Here is a 15,888-nt window from a genome sequence, read left to right as displayed (position 1 = left end):
CATTAAACACATCATCAAGTAACTAGGGCAGTGATTGTCAGCCTTTTTCAATCCATGGCACACTGACAAGGTGTTAAAATGGTCAAGGCACACCATTAGTTTTTTTAGTTACATTAAATTATTACATTACAATTAATAAAATGCAATTAGATTAATTTAATTAATACGATTAAATCATTACATTATGACATGACGATGAAACATTTAATCACATAATCTAACTTCCGTTTTTAACTACAAATCTATCCATGTCTAATAAGCCCAGGGGTCGCCTCAGGGATGTGATTCATTCATATCTGCACACCAGACACTCTGCTCACAGGTTTCTGGGAGGTTTCTAAAAGAAAGACAGTGCCTCTAGTGGGGAGAGGAGAAACAGGCATATGCTAAGCACAGCACTAAGCCCAATGTGAGGCACAAAGTGGCCACTTCTGGCTCCTTTGCTGGCCCCTTCTTTTATTGGTTCTGCCTGTTGAGGCTCCAGGCAGCTGCTTCTTCCTCCATGGGCCCATTCACAGCACACCAATGTGCCACAGCATACCAGTTGAAAACCACTGACTTAGGAGCTTAAGGGCCCAATCCTAAAGATGCTCGGCACTAGCACTGAGCTCCAGCACCAGTGCTGGGTGTCACACACATGCCATAAGGCATGTCTGTGGCACCTGGAGATGAGAGGCTGCTGGCACTGAGCCTCAGCACTGGGTGGAGGGCCGGCTGGTGTCCCAGCAGTGCCAGTCAGCAGTAAGTATTTTGGGGGCAGGGGGAGGGTGGGTTGGGGGGAGGAACCAGGGTGGAAGGAGATAGGACTGGTGGAGCTCTGCTCTGCCAGATCTTGAAATCTGTATCAGTTTGGAAGGTCTGAAATGGAGTCTCTCAAGTCTGCGGCAGCAAAATAGCCAGTGCAGACTTGAGAAGCCCTATTGCCGGGCTTGGAGCTTTCCTGGGGGAAGGGGACAAAAGTCACCTTCCCCAAGGAGAGCTCAGATGGCCTTAGAGGATGCAGTGGTAGCTGTTTGGCGCTGCTGCACTCGCAGAGTCACCGGCTTTAGGATTGGACTGCCCAGCTGCAATCCTAAACACACTTACCTGGGAGTAAGGCCCGTTAAATTTAGTGGAATCTACTTCTGAGTAAACTTGCATAGGATTGTGCTGTAAATTTACTTGCAAATAACAGCTGCAGGCTAGAATTTGACTCGAGACCATGGTGCAGGTCTTAACTTCTCAGTTAATCCTTACTTCTGAGCTGTTTTCACATGAATATTGCCCTCCAAAGCAGCTACTCAATCCAGAAAGTGTCACTTTTTAGCATCTCCTTTTATCTTTCCATTGTTAACAGTACAGGTAGGACTTGATCTGTGCCACCATTAACGGATAGCTGTTTTCAGTGTGAGAGTTTAACCAGGGCTGGCTTTTCATGAAGCAACCTAAAACAGTTGCGTGGAGTGGCACTGCTGGAGGGAGGCAGGGAAAGAAAGAAAAAAAGTTGCCTCTGCTCCAAATCACTTCTTCCCACCCACTTTTGAAGCACCAAGTGAGCAGGAAGAGGTGTTTTGGAGCCTGTCCCTTTTCCTTGCCCTCCCGTCCCTTTCCTTACCAGAAGGGCAGTGTGCAGCCTCCCTGCTCTGGGCTGTTTCTGTTTCCAGTCAACAGGAATGATGCCTGGTAGGTTCTCAAGCAATAAATGAAATGATAACAATAAATGGCAACAGCAGCAAAAAAAATAAAAAAAAATAAAGTGCCTTTGAGCAAGTGCAGAGTGTATTTCTGTAATCACTGAGAAAAAACAAAGTCCTCTTACATCAGGGACTGTGGACACAGCTTCCGGATCAGAGGGTTAGTGGTTTCAAGCAAGCTTTTATTTATTGAAAACAATTCTACTCCATTTTTCTACAAATTAAACCCTGAGCACAGGAGTTAAAGAGTATTAAGGACTCTCTCTCTCTCTCATGCTTTGTGTTTGTGCATGTGAAGTAACAGTTTATATGAACTCGGTGTGGGTTTCACATCCTTTTTAGATGGAGAAATGCATGGTGATTCACATGATAAACAAATAAATGCACAGGGTTGGGTTCAACACCCACTTAGTGCCACTGTGACACTACAACATAGCACACTACTGGTGCCATCAGTCAACTCAGAGGATTTTCCCGGCAGAGTGGCACGTATTGAAGCAGCAACACAAATAACTACAAGCCATTTGTCTGGATTTGAATCCCCAGTGACTGGCTGAATCTCTCGTTTCAAGCAAATCGTAGAACATTATTTCAGAAATACTCATTTTCTCCCAGAGGGCAAATTTTAAGAACGGATTATCCTAAGTCATAATTGCACAGCCTAAACATGTTAACTCAGAACAAAATTCTGAGCAATGGAGCTTACTTCCTAGCAGGGCTGGCATTAGGAGCCCAATGCAAAACATTTTTTGCAGGGGGCGGGCGACATCCCTGCAGGCCCACCTACTCACCAGGATGAACGGCAGCAATGAGACACTCTGCAGCAGCATCTACACCAACATGGGGGCCATTTTCAAGCCAGTTGGACCCAGGGCAGGCGGGAGGGCCATAGAGCAGCAATGGAAAGCACATGTTGGAGCATCAGCCAGTACAGATAGATAGCATTAGACAGCATCTGCCCCTCTATGCAGATGTGGACACACATCCTATTTACCCCCATGGGGGTCTGTGATTCAACATCAGATATGCATGCAGAAGCCTGATGGGGTTTCTTCCCCCCCTGTGTGTGCCTGACTTTAGGTAGATCAGGGTGGCAATTAATTTACAGACTAGGCATGATGTTGTACAAGATTGCCACCTAGTGGGTCTATTTGTTTGATCTGACAATTGTATACTTTTGGAATATAGAGCAGATTAAAAATATTAACCAGGAGTTCATAGCTAAGGGGAAGGGTTGGGACTGAAGATTGCCAGAAGGTCATGCTTGATTAGCTGGAAACTGTAACCCAATCCCAAATGTATTTTATTTAAACTATACCATCCCACCAAACTAGCATGCTTAGTCTCTTGTTGTGGCTGTGTGTGTTGGTGAGGAAACTGCTGGCTGTGTTTACCCAGTGGTGAGAAAAAAGCATATGCAATACTGGCAGACATGCACATCTCTTCTTCAGATGTTCCAGAATTGAATACTGGTGTTCAAAATAGGTTCTAGGAATGTACCCTGATTCAAACTAAACAAATTAAACTTAAGTCACATTTCCCACCATTGTAAGCCTCTTTGAATGCCCACCTGAAAGAAAAGAGGGCTAAAAATAGAATTAATGACTGTTCTCTCTCTCCCATTTATCATGTCACGTTGTCTCCAGCCTATTGGGCAGGCAGGCTGATTGAAGAAATCTTAACTGATGGCACTGCAATTTTTGCATGTCTATTCAGAAGTAAACCCCATTGAGTTTAATGGGATTTTTTCCCAGATAAATGTGCATAGGATTGCAGCCTAATCCCATGGATTTTAGGTTGTTAACAACCCAATCCTAACTAAATTCCATCCCACTGATGCAGCCCTGCCACTGGAGCATGAACTGGAGCCTGTGGGTGGCGGGGCGGGAAGGAGGCAGTTCCAGGGGTCTCCTCTGGACAAGGGAACATACGTTTCTTTGCCCTGGAGTAAATCTCAATTGCTTGAATGTGGGCACAATTCTAACCCCTTATGTCAGTGCTTTCCAGGACTGGCATAGGGGTGCCCATGGGACATGTGCTGCATCCTGCAGTTGGGTATCACTCACGAAGGCCTCCTCAAAGTGAGGGAATGTTTGTTACCTCAGAGTTGCATTGCCCTTATGTCAGAGCTGAAAAGCACTGACATAAGGGGTTAGGATTGTGCCCTGAGTCTACTCAGACCTGTGCTGGCGCAAATTTTGCTGGTGCAAGTCCAAGTGGGCCCAGGAAGGTGAGTCAAGGCTCGGAAGGGGGATGAAATATCGGCAGCACTTGCTCCCCATGGGGTTTGTTCAAACACGGAAATGAAGGACTTCCAGTTTGATTGCTCCTTAATTCACACATGGTCCTTTTCTAAATCAAAGAGGGAAGTCCTGTACTTCCGCAATTGAAGAAACTCTGTGAGGAATTCAGTAAGCAGCTGCTTTAAAAATAACTGTGTAAAGATGATAGACTGGGTGGCATTCTGGGTCATGCCACTGCTGTAAACATTCTTTTAAAATGAGCTTCCTTAAGATAGAATATACTAAGAAGGTTTGCTTGTTGAAAGGTTTAGATTCTCATGCTGCCTCTTGACATCTACCCACTCTGAATTAGTGTATTTCAACTTCACTGTTATAAACAGTACTGTCTAGAGCAGTGTTTCTCAAACTGTGGGTCAGGACCCACTAGGTGGGTCGCGAGCCAGTTTCAGGTGGGTCCCCATTCATTAAAAGATTTTCTTTTAAATATATTAGACTTGATGCTACCATGGTATATGACCACATTTGGGGAAATGTGACAGACCTGTACTTTTAACAAGCTACTATGTATATTCTTTTAACAATGGTAGTCAATGGAACTTACTCCTGGGTAAGTGTGGGTAGGACTGCAGGCTAGGATTGTGAAAAATGTTCCTGCTTGATGATGTCATTTCCAGTCATGACATCACTTCCAGTGGATCCTGACAGATTCTCATTCTAAAAAGTGGGTCCCTGTGCTAAAGGAGTGAGAACTACTGGTCTAGACCCACCAGTGGGTCACAACCTGATTTTTGGCAGGTTGAGAAACTGGAAAGCTGGTAGCTGACAAGGAAAATGTGTCAAGTCCTAGGAAAACAAAAATGGAGCAGCACTTCCATGTTTACTCATGAGTTTGTGGCCATGCTTTGGTCCACTTTAAAAGACAGGCTGAGGGGAACACAAGGCCACCAGAATGGTCCCAATCTGATGAACGTGGAGCTCAACAAACACTCCAGAAGACATCTTCCATAGTAAAAAAAGATAAAAAAGAGGTTTGAACTGCAGGTAAAGTGGAACCTTTTTAAAGTCTTGTAAAGCAAGGTGGGTCCCAACAGAGTGTCATTTTAAAAAGTGGGTCCTGATGCTAAAAGGTTTGGGAACCACTGGTCTAGAGACTAGAGAAAGGTGAGTGCTGTGAGACTGTAATCCTTAAAGTATCTTTTCCCCTTTATCCTGTTTCTTTAATTAAATCTCATCTTTTAAGATTTGAGAAAGGATTCGGGCACAGCCCTATGCAAGTCTACTCAGAAGTCTTATTGTGTTCAATGGAGCTTACTCTCAGGAAAGTGTGGAAATCCTATGCATTTCTACTCAATTCAGGGCCATAGTTAGAGGGGGCCAGGCTGGGCATTGCCCACCCTGAGTCAGCAGTTTGCCCACCCTTGCATTTATGGGTCTTTGAGGTTTCTCCATACTTATCCTTTAATTTTGACCAGTATATATACCCGTCCTGCAACCTAGCAGTTCGAAAGCATGTACAAGTAGATAAATAGGTACCACCTTGGTGGGGGTTCTGTGTGCTTAGGCATTTAGTGATGCCAGTCACATGACCAAGGAAGCTGTCTATGGACAACACTGGCTCTTTGGCTTAGAAACAGAAATGAGCACTGTCCCTAGCGTTGGACATGACTAGGCTTAATGGGGGTGGGTATAATCGCCCATCCTGGAAAAAATAGTCGCCCACGCACCTCTAGAATCCTGACTACAGGCCTGACTCAAATGTAAGTTCCATTATAGGCAATGGGGCTCACTCCCAGGAAAACGTGGACAGGATTGTAGCCACAGCTTTAAATCTTATGGTTAGCCTTTTGCTTTGGGATATTTTTGTTTTCGAAATAACAGACAGCGGGCAATATATTAACTTTTTAAAAAGCGATACTTTTATGATACAGTATAACATTTCTTTAAACGTATCTCATCTACAGAAAAAATCACAAGCAATAACGGTGCTGGAAGTTGGGCGCCCCCTGAAGCTACGCCACTGTGCTTTGCACTAGGTTGCAAAAGGGTAGCAAAAAGTGTGCAACCTGGTGAGAGAGGCAATAAAGAGACTAGCGATGGGAAGAACTGGAAGAAGGAGGACTGATGCCTGCAACTCGCAGGCTACAAGCGGCAGGGCGTGGGCGTCCCCACACCAACCCTGCGCAACTTGTTCCGAGAGCAAGTGCGAGGAGGCGATCGGAACTACACTACCCAGCGAGCGATGCCAAAAGCTCGCTGGAGGTGTGGCTAGCAGTGGCGGAGTGCTGCCCTCTTTTGGGTGCACCTAGGAAGTTGGAGAGTGGGAAGGTGACAGTCAATGAGGAGGAGGGGGAGCGCTGTCCAGAAGGGCACCCGGGGTGAAGAACGGTGCCAAGGGGGTATTGCAGCCAGGGGACTGCCGGGCGCCGAGAGAAGTTGCAAGGGGGGAGAGGACGACCAGGAGGAGAGCGAACGGAGGGCGCGGAGCTGAGTCCGGCTTGCGAAGTGGCGCGGCGCCTTCCCCCCTCGAGAAGAGGCTCCAGGCTCTGACCTTCACGGGAGGGTAAGTGCGGAAAGGCGCTGGCCAGGCAGAACCGCGGCACGGCCGGGCAGTGCCCAGCGCTGGCGGGCGCGGTGCCTACGCGCAGCGCCCTAAATGCCCGGGGTGGTGGTGGTGGAGGAGGAGGGACTGGAGGAGGGTCCCGCAGGAGGTTAAACCGGGTCTCGCTGAGAGCCTACTCAGAAGTAAGTCGCATTGTAGTCAATGGGGTTTACTCCCAGGAAAGTGTGGATAGGAGCGTAGCCCTAGAGCCCAATGCTATGTGTGCCTACTCAGAAGTCAGTCCCATTATAGTCAGTGGGGCTTACTCTCAATAAAGTGTGGATAGGAGTGTAGCCCTAGAACCCAATCCTATGCGTGTCTACTCAGAAGTGAGACCCGCTATAAGTCAATGGAGCTTACTCCCAGGAACGTGTGGCTAGGACTGCAGCCTGAGAGCCCGATCCTAGTTGTGTCTACTCAGAAGTAAGTCCCAGAATAGTCAATGGGCCTTACTCCTAGGAACGTATGGATAGGCTAGTAGTCCCGAGCAGGTGGAGGAGAGCGGCGCGCGGGAGCCGAGGCGAGACACTTCTGCGGAGTTCGGGGAGACGCGACGGGTGGGGTGGACTGAGCGCGTCTCGGCTGGCTGGGAACGGAGGGTAGGAAGCGCGGGACCGGGCGCGTGTGCGCGGGGGACGGCTTGGATGTGTTGCAAGCGAGTCAGCAGAGGGGCTTTGGAGCCAGGCAGGGAGCGGAGCCTCGCGAAGGAGGCAGAAAGGGGAAGAATGGCCTTGATGTGCCAATGAAGGGCGGGGGCGCCGGCCAGCAAAACAATGGGGGGGGGAAGGGAAAGAGTTGGTGGCGTAGCTAGAGGGGGGTGCAAAGCACTAAGTTTTGCAGGGAGCCTCACCGCAGCGTAGAAGCGGCCCCTCCGCCTCGGAGCCGTTCCGGGTGGGGGGAGCAAAACGGAGGCGGAGGGGCACTTGCACGCTGCGGTGAGGCTCCCTGTAAAAGTTAGTGCTCTGCACCCCCTCTAGCTACGCCACTGGGTGAACTTCGAGGGCAAGCCAGGGGAAGAAAGGAGGGGGGTTGCCTCCTTGCTTCTCCCCCCGCAGCCTTCTCAGCAGCGCCGCCAGGAGATTAGAGGGGAGTCGGTGGATCTTATGTAACTGTTACTGCGGAAAGGCGCCCGGGAGGCTCAGCTGGGGGACGAGCTGCCGGGTCAAGCAGGGCTGCCCTGCTGCGATCGCGCCTGGCCGGGGTGGGCGCTGGCTGCGCCGTCGGGGAGAAGGAGGCTCGGGCCCCCCCTCCCCGCGGTAGTGTCCGGGGAGCTCTCCAGCCCCCCGGAGTTTGGCTTTGCCTCCTGCGGCAGGACGGAAGCTCCCGATGAGCAGCGTCGTCGGAAGGCTCCTCATTAGCGCTAATTAACGCTGTTGTGTTGTTGATGAGACATCCCGGGGAGCGCGCACGTGCAGCGCCGCTAGAGGCCAGTGCGCAGGAATGCCGGCCGCGTCACCCGTGCAGGGCACCCGGCCTGCCCGCAGCGCTGTTTCGCAGTCGGCCTCTCCAGCGCCAGGCCCGTGCCGGCGTCACGTGCTTGGTTCCCCGGGCCTTACTGCCTGTGGCGTAGCTAGAGGGCGGCTCAAAGCACTAAGTTTGGCAAGCAGCCTCTCCCCCTCCCTTCGGAGCCATTGGGAGTGAGGGCAGGCAAAAGAAAATATTTCCTTGGTCTGCGGAACTCCTTGCCACAAGATGTGGTGATGGCATCTGGTCTAGATGCCTTTAAAAGGCGATTGGACCAAGTCTATCACAGGTTACAAGCCCTGATGTTGTGCAGCCTCTTGATTTCAGAAGTGGGCTAACTCAAAATGCCAGGTGCAAGGGAGTAGCACCAGGATGCAGGTCTCTTGTTGTCTTGTGTGTCCCCTGAGGCATCTGGTGGGCCACTGTGGGATCCGGGAAGCTGGACTAGATGGGCCTTTGGCCTGGTCCAGAAGGGCTACTTCAGAATGCCAAGTGTAAGGGATGGCACCAGGATGCAGGTCTCTTGTTGTCTTGTGTGCTCCCTGAGGTATCTGGTGGGCTACTCTGACACATGAAGCTGGACTAGATGGGCCCTTGGCCTGATCCAGTGGGGCTTTTCTTACGGGTGCAAAATGGAGGCAAATACCTCCCCTCGCCCAATGGCACTGAAGGGGAGGGGGAAGGGCTGCTTGCATGGCACTGTGAGGCTCCCTGCAAAACTTAGTGCTTAGTGCACTAACAAAATGCCACTGCTTGCTAGTAGTAGTGACACAAAAGAGAAACGGGTTGTCTTGTCTTGGATTCAACTTTTCTACTAACTTTCGCCTCTTTGGCTTTGCTGCTGTGCTTTTAACACCTACCTTGGGGCACAGGAATGTACAGCACAATCCCATACAAATTCCCAGCACTGATGCAGCTGCAGTGTAGCCCCAAGGTGAAGGAACAACTCTTCCTTCACCCTTGGGAGGCCTTGGTGATGGCCCCCCTCCACCGCAGGATGCAGCGCATAACCCATTGGCATGGCTGCATCAGTGCTGGAAAGTTGATAGGCTGGAACTCTTAGTAAGGCTTTTTTCCCCCTGCCATGGAGTGATGGGTTACGCTTTACCGGGTTAATTTTGGCCTGTCAGGCTGCTGTTCAAAGCACAAGAGTAGTGTCAGTTTCAAAAAGGTGGAAACAATCTAAAAGCCTGCTTTGCAAAGCCCTCTAAATGAGAGCAAGTTTGATTGTGGTCCTGGTTTTTTGTGCTGTGTAGTCCTTAGCTAAGTTCTGCAGATGGCAACCTCTTGTCCTTTGTTTGCAGTGATTTTTCATGACATTTTTGGTTGCTCCTGCCTCTCAGAGGCCTGGTGGTTCTTAAAGTTTATTGAAGAAAAAGTAACAGATGGTAGAGATGTGTACTTTTTTCTCTCCTCCCTCTGCCCTGTTAGTTTTCTCTGCAATATTTGTTTAACTTCACACATGGCTGCTCTTCCACCTCCAGTATGAGAGTTCAAATGGAGCTGTGCAGGCAGGTCCTTGCCTGCTTTTTCTTGGATCTCTTGTTTTTCTTTCTGTTTACAGATGCTAGATATACAGAGTCACCTGTAATTGTATATCAGACAAGCAGATCAGTTTGTCCCTTCTTCAGAGCCTGCTGTCTTCGGGTATAAACTTTGCACAGTTGGGTCTCTTGAGTATTTATGTTCTTGTGGGTCAGTTATAAGGCCCATGGGCTGGATGTACTGTCTCTCCCCCTCCATGATAATTGGGCTCTTCCTGCGCCACCATTTGAGTAGCGCTGCTTCTGCTGAGGCATCATTTTGCAGACTACCTCTCAGCTGCTGAGGTGTAAAGTGATAATCAGGCTCTTCCATATCTTGAAATTATGATCAAAATTTGCACACTTTTTCTTCTTCATTTGCAGCTGAGTTTCTATGTGTCAACCAAGTGCTTATTTCTGGCTATTATCTGCCAATGACATCACTTCCTGCTTAATGATGTCACTTCCGGCTCCCAGCAGATGCCATGAAAGCTTTTCGGCCCACTATCCAGGTCTATCTAGCGGATTTATTTATCTGCTATCTATTTACTGGTCTATCCATCCAACAAACCTTAGCCACCGAGGTCAGAGTCCAACCAGGAGCCCAAGTCTACTCACCTGGAAGAGATGGCTCCAGAGGTCAGTCAGGAGCCTAGGTTTACCCAGCAGGTAGATTTGGGCTCCAATTGCAGGTGGAAACCCAGGTCTACCCACCCAGCAAACCTCAGCCACAGAGGTCGAAGTTCAACTGGGAGCCCTGGTCTATCCGCCTGGTTGACCTAGGCTCTGGAGTTAAGAGTGCTCATGCCCCCCAAAACACAAATGCTGGATCTGACCCTGACTCAGTGACATACTGCCCCTGCATCTGGAGATTCAATGTAGTCATTATGGTTAATAACCACTGATAGACTATAGTCCACCATGAATGTTTAGAATCCTGTTTAGAATCCACTTAAAAAATCATCGAAGCCAATGACCAACAACACCAATTCTCCCCCCCCCAGTAGCATCACTAGGGTTGGTGTCACTCAGTCTGGTAATTCATGGTGTCACCCCTGTTATTGATTTATGGTATTTACTATAGAACAGTACAGGTTACCAAACCAATCAGTAACCAACAAAAAAACAGTGGCCAACTTGATGACTCTCATACAACTGAATAGGAGTTTGAGTATTAGGTTTGTTACATGGAAAAAGGAGCTGACTTATGATAACATCTTATTGGTTTCATGCTGTGTCATAATAATACCTTTGTTAGCTCTCATAACACTCAAGCTCATTAGTCAGTTTTGAGTTAACCCATTTTTGCCTGGCCCACAGGTGTACACATTTGGTCCCTGTTGCGTATATGCAACATTGGGCAGAAATGGCTTAACAAAATCTACTTTTTGTGACATAAGGCAATTGTTTTTCCTTTTCTGATTATTTGGCTGTAGCTTGATAGATTTCAGATATTTCAATGTGGTTTGTTTCATTGCATTCTGCTGTAAATTACACATAGAATGTTATATAACATGATGGTATTATTCCTAAAAACCACAATTTCCACGATTTTGGTCACTAGTAGTGTCGCCCCCCCCCAAGGGTGTTACTTAATTAACACCTTATTGGTTCCGTGTTGCGTCATAATAATATCTCATTGGCTCTTTGAATAATCAGTCTCATTGGTCCATTTTGAGTTAAAGAAATCTAGGTACATAAGACAGTTGTTTGTTTGATTTACACCCTACCTTTCCACCCTGCTTAAGGGCCATTAAGGTGGCTTTTAAAAAATATTTAATATAATAAAAGCAATGCAAAAATATTAATATTACACTATAAAAACAATAAGACACAATTGGATCAGATGTTTCATAAAAGATGTTTCATAAAAAGCTCTAGCCCCCCCCCCCCTTTTGGCCATAACATTTGATAGAATAGAGATATTTTGCTCTGGTTTGTTTCATTGCATTCTACTATAAATTACGTATTGAATGATATATAACACGATGATTTTATTCCTAATATTCATGATTTTGGTCTCTACTGATGTCACCCCCCTGCAACATGGCGTCCAGGGTCTGCGGTTCTTTTAGTCCCCTATTTGTATGCCACTGCCAGTTCCAGATAGCATGAAATACAGTGGGCTTGCTGTATCCTCTGATTTGGGACCCAGGGATTTCATTATCCCTGAATCTGTGGGTCCCCGAACCTGTGGGTTGGACCCACATTGACCCTCTGGAGGGAGCTGTGCTCTCATTACCTTCAGAGGGTGTTCTGAGGGCCTCTGGGAAGAGCTTCTCTGGGGAGGGGAGGACTTCGTGGCTGCTTTTCCCAAAAAACCAGAAGTGACCTTCTAATGCCTCCCAGAACCTTAGAAGGAATTCTGAGTGCTGGAGAGGACCTCAGGATTACAGGACCCTAGAAATCAGCTGATTTCATTATCAGCAGGAGGTCCTGGAACTGAACCCCCATGGATAATATAGGCCACTCTGTACTGTTCTTGTGAGCATAGGCTGCTGTTCTGTACATGCTCACTCATGAATAAGTTCCATGGAACACAGTACAGTATAAGTTACTTCTGAGTAAACATGTTTGGGATTGCACTGCACGTGCATTTTACCACATGCTATTAAAAGAGATTTGTATTTTTGGTTAGCAGTACTTGGTTAGCAGGTTTTATGGAAAAAAAGATGGGATATAAATATTTTAATTAAATACGTTCAGCTATTCAGTGAAAATGAAAATGCAGTGTTTTAGAAGACCGTTCATTTGGGTTTAAATGCTTCTTTCACTTCATCTTGAATGAACAACATTCTCATCTGCATGTGGACAGTCCAAGAAAAGGGCAAAGATGCTTTTAGTGAACAATATCTGGCATTACTTGTTATACTTCAAAGCTTGATACATCTTACATCTGAATAGAGATTTGAAATCATTAGTAACTTCTGACTGCAGTGAAAGTCATCTGGGGAAGAACCTGGAATACAGTGTTATGTCTGAGGGGGAAAAAAAAGGATTGGTTAATAGGACTTCTGGAAGATGCCCATATGAACAAATTAAAGGATCTTGTACACAAGAATCATTATATTGCTTTGCCAATATAGTGAATTGAAATATATTTCAATTTCCTTTGAAATGGCAATTTGATTAATTATTGGAATTTTCTTTTGGGGTGTGTCAAACTAGACTGGACAATTTTTACGTGGTTCCATTTTGTTAGATTATCTTGTTATTACATAGTCTGATTAAAAACAAATACAAAAGCTAGATATATCTTCTGCCCATAAAATCCTTCTAGAACAGCTGTGTAAATACATCTAATTGAGATGGCTTTCCTTTCTTGGTAGGTTGGTAGGACGTAGAAAAAAAATATATACTAAGTGACTAATTAGCCAGAAAACATGTGACCGAGGCAACCATTCATTCTACTTTAGTATCAGAAGAGAAATTCCAAACTACTACAAGGGACAAGGAGAGGAGAGGTGACTGTAAATGTTGAGTCATTCAGTGATAACGTGACTGATGGAGCCTAATTTTGATACCACAAAATAAAAACTTGAGATTTCTTTTGAGGCTTGTGTGTCTGAGGATTATAGAGTTGCCCCTTGCCTTAGGTGCAGTTGACTTCTACATATTCATCCTGGTTGGCAAAACCAAAAAAGAAAAGAAAAACAGCAGTTTAAATAGTGCAGGGGATTCCACTTACTAAATACATGTGCTAGAGCTTGCCTGAGATCTGTTGTTCATGCTGTTCCTTCTGTTCCCAGTTGTCTCATAACTTTTAAAGAAACAGCATGTATTTACCAGATGTCAGGGGTGTTCAAGGTAATTTTGAGTATTTGCCATTTTAACTTCACACACTGACTCTGGATCATAACCCTTGTGTAAGACCAGGCACAATTGTATTATCAATCACAGCAGCCTGCTATCTCAATGTATTTCTACATAAATGTGGTTCAGATTAGTGCTAGACCATGGTTTGGCCTTACCTGCCTAGCCTTGATTTTGTGGACTCTGTCCTCCTTCCCTATATGACAATTCCTCCCCTTCTTCCTCAGTTTGAGGGATGCCTTTGTTTTTCATTTGGTCCAATCCAGCAAACTGGTTTGTGCTTGTTCCATAGACTAGGACCAGAAGTTAGAATCAAACTCTGAATTCTAAATTTGGATTGCAAAGCTAGTGCAAACTATTATTTGCTGGTTCAGAGGAAATGGCAAACTAAATAAAGAGGGAGATAATTGATGTGTGTGAGCAACATTTCAGCCCCTGCATCCAGTCAAGGGTTTGGAATTATTTCTGAGTCACCTTTATAGTGAATGCCATTGACTTATTCTGGGCTGATAAATTGATAAGTGTGGCATGTGAGTGTGGTCATAATGGCTATGGACATTCTGTACTTATGAGGCTCTACCAAGCCAAATGTTTCGTACTGGGCACAAAATTCTTACAAGCATGTTACCATGGTCACTTGCTTTGGTGGTGGTGGGGGATTATTTCCCAAGAGTGTTTTCTGCCATGTGCTCAGATTTCTCCTGCGTACACTATCACTCAAAGTGATCACTCACTATCACTTTTTAAAGGTTTGTGCGAGCATTACTATTTCTTATCAGAAATACATTTATTTTCTCCCAGTGCTGATCAGAAGGCTATACTTGCATGAAAATAGTACTATTCATTTTAGAACAGGGGTACTCAAACCCCGGCCCGGGGGCCACTTGTGGCCCTCAGGGACCCCCAATGCGGCCAGCGGGAAGCCCCCAGTCTCCAATGAGACTCTGGCCCTCTGGAGACTTGCTGGAGCCCATGCTTGCCCGACGCAAGTGCTCTCAGCATGAGGGTGACTGTTCAACCTTTCACATGAGCTGTGGGATGAGGGCTCCCTCCACTACTTGCTGTTTCACATTTGTGATGCAGCAGTGGCAGCAAAGGAAAGACCGACCTTGCTTTGTGCAAGGCCTTTTGTAGACCTTGAGCTATTGCAAGACCTTCATTCAGTCATAGAAGTTCCATCTCTAATATATTAATGTATGTAAATTTATTCAAATTTGAAATGTAAATTAATTCTTTTTCCCCCCGGCCCTCAACACAGTGTTGGAGAGATGATGTGGCCCTCCTGCCAAAAAGTTTGGACACCCCTGTAGAACATCACAGTTCAGTAGTTCAGACAGATGCTATTGTATCACCACTTTTTAAAAATGTGGCATTCAGTTGTAGTGTGTGCAGCTATTTAACAATCACTTTATATTGAGGATGTTTTCTGACTGACATTGGATGGCTCAAGTCCAAAAACTCTTCTTATCAGCAGGAAGCTACATGAGGGTGTGGATCTAGTTTCTTTTTTTCCTTGTACCACCCTTTGTTTTCTGTCTGTAGTAGAATCCCACATGTGTCACATACTGTTTGAAATTGGGCCCGGCCTTACATTTTCCACCTAGAATTTTACAGCATAAAGTGTGTGTTGCTCTCTAGAAAGGAAACAGAAATAAATCCTCTAATATGCTTCCTTGGAACTAGAATGATGTGTCATTTGTGTTTGTGTCAAGTGTGCCCCTGACTGCATTATCAAAAATCCAGTGGACAGCAATAAGCTATGATATTAGAACTGACCATATGAAATGCTATTGTTATAGTATGGTATGCAGGACTGTAATGGAAACAAAAAGGACCTCACTGAACAAAACAACTCCTTTTTCTTACCCTTACCCTCTCCAAAATTGGGAGAACTATTGTGGGAAGTCTCATCTTCCATTGAGGTTATGGCACTGCTGTCACCAGTCTGAATTGAGTTTCAGAAAAATTTCAGAATCCCATGTGGTTTTGGATTCACACCTGACATAACTGATGGTTGCTTAAACTTTCAGGCCATTATCAACTCTGGTGTGGTTATGGTCTGGTTTCTAAAATGTTTTGGAATTCTCCTATATACTACGGTTGTGACTTGAGAGGAAAAGTTCAGAGTCACTGAAAAAAATGTAGTAACTGTGTGCTTATTGCATACAGACACACATATCTGGAAAGGCCCTTAGAATGCTGTAATGTAATGAATAAATTTAATTCTCTCAAGAACTGTATGAGACAAAGCAAAGAAACATGTCTTGGCAAGGCTATGCTGTTAACATGTCACCTTTACACATGAAATCCTTCCAAAATGCTGGGTAAATGAGCCATGAAGACAGTATCCTCAGTGTTGCTTTGCAGTCCTCATCGGTCGCATGGATTGTACGAGTCTTAATTCCGTAATGCTGTGCAGGCTTTGGTGCAGCCTTTCCTTGCTTTGTTCATTGCTTTAATGGCATTAGCTGAGTTTTCCAGAGTTGCCTAGCAGCTACAGCTGTGTAGAGCGTGTTTGGCAATAAGCCTATTGGGTGAACTGCTGACTGAGACGGGAACATCGCACTTTGAAG

At 46.0% G+C, this 15,888-nt stretch overlaps 1 protein-coding gene across 2 annotated transcripts in view; it reads left to right on the top strand.

The window, feature by feature from the left end:
* The first annotated feature begins 6,246 nt into the window (after positions 1 to 6,246).
* TFEB (transcription factor EB) overlaps positions 6,247 to 15,888 on the top strand; it is a 73,303-nt gene continuing 63,661 nt past the window's right edge. For both annotated transcript variants that reach the window (XM_066623222.1, XM_066623221.1), the window contains exon 1: positions 6,247 to 6,476. The gene's annotated coding sequence lies outside the window, so the exon portion shown is untranslated. The remainder of the gene's footprint in view (positions 6,477 to 15,888) is intronic.

The sequence above is a fragment of the Tiliqua scincoides genome, chromosome 4 (assembly GCF_035046505.1).
Source record: "Tiliqua scincoides isolate rTilSci1 chromosome 4, rTilSci1.hap2, whole genome shotgun sequence".
NCBI lineage: Eukaryota > Metazoa > Chordata > Lepidosauria > Squamata > Scincidae > Tiliqua > Tiliqua scincoides.
The sequence above is the reverse complement of the archived record's forward strand: the minus strand, read 5'-3'. Positions and strand labels throughout refer to the sequence as shown.